At 37.4% G+C, this 4385-nt stretch overlaps 1 protein-coding gene across 2 annotated transcripts in view; it reads left to right on the top strand.

Moving 5' to 3' along the window:
- LOC112163012 (A-kinase anchor protein 2) overlaps positions 1 to 4385 on the top strand; it is an 89603-nt gene that overhangs the window by 22249 nt on the left and 62969 nt on the right. The window lies entirely within an intron of this gene.

Here is a 4385-nt window from a genome sequence, read left to right as displayed (position 1 = left end):
CCATCTATAAATAGTCTTGTTTCAAACTTATGTCAGTCTGTCAGACATTATTAACTGCAGTCACAGTAATTGTAGAATTTGTCTGTGAAATGCTATACATTTGCTGCGTTAGATGTGTTAGCCACATTAGCCATGTTAGAAGCTTTAGCTACATTAGAAGTGTAGATATCTTAGCCGCGTTAGAAATGTTAGCTGTCTTAGCCATGTTGGAAGCTTTAGCTGCGCTAGAAGTGTTAGCCACGTTAGAAGGGTTAGCTGCATTAGAAGGGTTAGCTGCATTAGAAGGGTTAGCTGCATTAGAACTGTTAGCTGCAGTATAAGTGTTAGCTGTCTTAGCTGCATTAGGGTTAGCCGTGTTAGAAGGGTTAGCCGCGTTAGAAGTGTTAGCTGCAGTATAAGTGTTAGCTGTCTTAGCTGCATTAGAAGTGTAACTACGCTAACTCCCTACTTTGTCAGTTACATGTAAAAAACACAGTGCAACAAGACAAAATGTTAGTTGCGTTAGCATAATCATATTACTTGTAATTCCCAACCTTGTTTGCAACATGTAAAAAAAAAAACTGAAACTGCTAAAACAAACATCACTGTGACTATGCTAACTTCCAACCTTGTTAGTAACAGGTAAAAAAAGAAAACACATTCTACTTCAAATGTGTTACCATATTGACAAAACATCCCAACTTGTTTGTAACTCGTAAAAAATAACCGACAGACATTTCGACAGAATGCTGTGTACTGTACCTCTCAAAATCACTCAACTACAGCATAACCAAAAAAATAAAAAAAAAGATAATTGACCCCTAGAAGGTTCCATTGATGGATTGATTTTATCTTATAGAGCAGCAAAATCACTGTACTTTTTATTTTGGACCACATCTTAGGAACTCGAATAATATTTTTAACAATATATTTGTGAGTTTAAGCAAACTGTAGTTGTGTTGAAGGAGTGTGATCTTTTTTTTTTTTTTTTTATCCTGTTGGTTTCTGCTGTATTTTCTGTGGTCCTCATTCAAGGAATGTTCCCTTTATGGACATAAAGTTAACCCAATGACTATAAAAAAAAACTAGGTACACTTGGATGAGATTATGTGATGTTTAGAATTGTAACACGGTGAAATGCAAACATCTTTACAACCCACTAAATCCCTTTTGGGGTCACCTGATTGCTGTAGGGTGAAGGCGGTGTACAGCCTGAACAGGTTTCCAGTCTGTTGCAGGGTCACACATTCATATCTAAGGACAATAAATAGATTAACCTATGAAGCATGTTGTTGGACTGTGAGAGGAAACCAGAATGGTCAGAAGAAACTCACACAGTCACAAGCTGGGATTTGAACCAGGGCTTTCTTATTGTGAGGTGAGAGCGCTAACCACTACCCCAGGATGCAGCCCTTACTGGAAATACAGTACATTTGCTGAAATAGTTGGATTAATTCCTTTAGCGTTGGTTGATTTAATTTAAAACATTCATTAAGTCAAAGGTCAAAGACCTGACCTTTAAGTTACGAACATATTCCAGCTTTACCAAATTTACGTCTAGAGTCACGATCGTGAAACTTTAAGACGTCATCACATTCACAGCCCGCTTTAGACATTTCAGATAATTGACTCCATGTATTTGAACTTCAGCATGAGTTGAACTTTATCCCTTATGCTTTGGGTTAGGTGGTTCCTTGTGAGAGGGAGTTCAGGTATTTTGAACACATTGTTTCCATGTGAGGGCATGAAAAGAGTGTGATTTGGAAAGGGTGTGGTAACAGCTGTAATGTACCCAGACAGCAGATGTATGTCCGCCCAGACCTTCATAAAATAATCATTAATATGTCACACTGAGGTGACTCTGTCTTTTTTTAACCAAGACCAACATTTGGTGGAAATACTTGCAGTTACTTTCTGTGGGACACGTTAATATTAAATATCTGTCCATATGTGCTACCTAAGTGTGTGTAAAAGTCATGAGTGTTTGAATGGAGACTGAGGTGTTGAACGAACGTATCAGCTGATCAGTCACGGTTCACTTGTACTTTACATTAGTTTGACTGTTTTCCCCTGTCATCATTTACCTGATTTTTATTTGTTGTTTTAATTTTGCTTATCTTTCCATGTCTGAGCTTAGATGCCATCACTCTGACCACACTCTTACACTTTCATTGTATTACCTGAGCTTGTGAAAGCAAGATTTTTGCAGAAAAGGATAGATCAGGAGTTTTTAGATGCTTACTTCAATGCTCATCCTGCAGTTTGGTTTACACGAAGGTTTGTATTGTAGCTTGCATTTAACCCTTTTACACGTAAGTTTTAGAGTTCGTGTTGACATTTTTCCGACTACGTAACTCTTCAACTGTTGACGTGATTAACCTAATACTGGACAAAAAGTAGCCTTGCAACAATATACAATAGCTCAGCGCTTATTAATAATATAATGATTCTGTCACAATGAAAAGGAGAAACTTTTTATGGAGAGAAATGAGTATCACCACGATTTCTATGTGTGTAATTCTTGATTTGTAACTCATCTTTAAAAATTTACACAAGAATCGCTTGTTACGCACACACAAAACAACATACGCACAAATCTGATGAGACACTCTTCACGATACATTATGCTAGAATGCTGGGTCGTCAGAGATTTCTTGTCAGCTGCTTTGAACTTAGATTGTGAATAATATCGGGTAAACTTGACATTTTAGTCAATAGTTTCAAGAAAGTTTCAAGTTTTTGTCATTTTAATTTGTGNTTTTTTTTATTTAATATGTTTGTGCTTATGCACAAAAATTATTGTATGAGTTACAAATCAAGAATTATGCACACACAAGTTGGGTGAGTCTTTTTTCTCTCCATTACTTTTTGTTAGTAATGTGTTGCATAACTGTGCAACTGTTTCTCCAAGTCAGACGATATATGTTGATCATGCAAATGGTTAAAGAATGTCAGAGAGTGTTATTTAGGTATTTCTACCAACATCACTAATGTTTAGAGGGTTAAGCATGCTCATACAAAACACGACATGTTGACATTTGACCCAATAGCTTTGAAGTACTCAGCAATCACACTTGCTGGATAATGTTCTGGTCCAGTTGTTCAAGACAGTCACGAGGGTCTTTGCAGGTCAAAGTTTCCATCAAAAATTTAGTGTAAAAAGTTTCCTTTGATTTCCTTGCAATGATGCCGTTTGTATGACTAGAAAAGAGACCATTTGAACTTCATTGTATCAATAAGAACTAGCTTAATGCAAAAAGCACGTCATGGGATGTAACCATAAGGATGTGGACATGGCTTCATGCAACATTGGTCAAAACCAAAATAAATCTTGGAGTAACAAGGAAACCAGACCATGCAGTGAACCAAAGGTGTGAGGAGCTGATGCTTAAGGACAAAAGGATTTGAGCTGATTTTGATGTCAAACTGTGGCTTTAAAAATATCTCTGATACATTTCAGAAGTCAGTTTTGCTGATTGTCATAGCTGCATTTATCTATTTCTGCCTGACACTTGGCTTACTTCGTTGACAACATGGCATAGGATTTATTTGAGTTTTGGGGGTTTTCCCTCACAGCTATATTTAGCTGACAGGAAACGTCCAAGAAATCTAAGCTGGACTCCCACAGAACAGCCGTGAAATACTCTGCACAGCCCCTGTCTCTCATGAACTTGCAATGGGACCTCCAGTGTTTATATTTCCAGGCATTAACATCCATACAGAGACTCTTGAGTCCACACTCACTCAGTTTGTTCTTTCTTTCACCCCAACTGTCTCCTACTGTGCATTTATCTTCTTCTGAGCACATCAGTCTTATTTATTTCCGGGTTTATTTCATGCTTATCAGAGGTTTCCTCTGGACTTGACCTGTGAGCCTTTCATCCTTTGATAAATGTTAACCTATAACCTCACTTTCCGCCAGCATACAATTATACCCCATTTTTCTCCATTCCTCAGACTAAATCAGTCTATGATGGTTAAGACATGGGTTTCACTTATTAAATCTATGTCAAAGTATGCTTTTTACTCCAAAAACACAAAAACGTCTTAAATATAATAGATTAAAATTGTGGAAAATTCCTAGATTTTGAACAGTGAAGTCAGATTTCGCACATCAGGTCTTCTCTTACATGCTTTAGGGAACATTGGTGTTTTTAAAATATCTACTAAAATATGGCATTTTTTTTAGTAAAATTAAGATCAGAATTGCATAATTGTGAATCAGGAGCCGTTGGAAAAAAATCGTATTTGTTACGTAAAAATGACGCCGGGCGGCCCACAAGCTCCCTGCTCCTCTCCATTCTGAAGCATCCACCTGCACACGACTAGATCCATATATACGTCTTTGTTTTCCTCATCCGAGCTGGTATCTGGCTCCAAACTGTTCGGCTGGATAGCTCTACTAT

This window comes from Oryzias melastigma, linkage group LG12 (assembly GCF_002922805.2).
Source record: "Oryzias melastigma strain HK-1 linkage group LG12, ASM292280v2, whole genome shotgun sequence".
In the NCBI taxonomy this organism is placed as follows: Eukaryota; Metazoa; Chordata; class Actinopteri; order Beloniformes; family Adrianichthyidae; genus Oryzias; species Oryzias melastigma.
The sequence above is the reverse complement of the archived record's forward strand: the minus strand, read 5'-3'. Positions and strand labels throughout refer to the sequence as shown.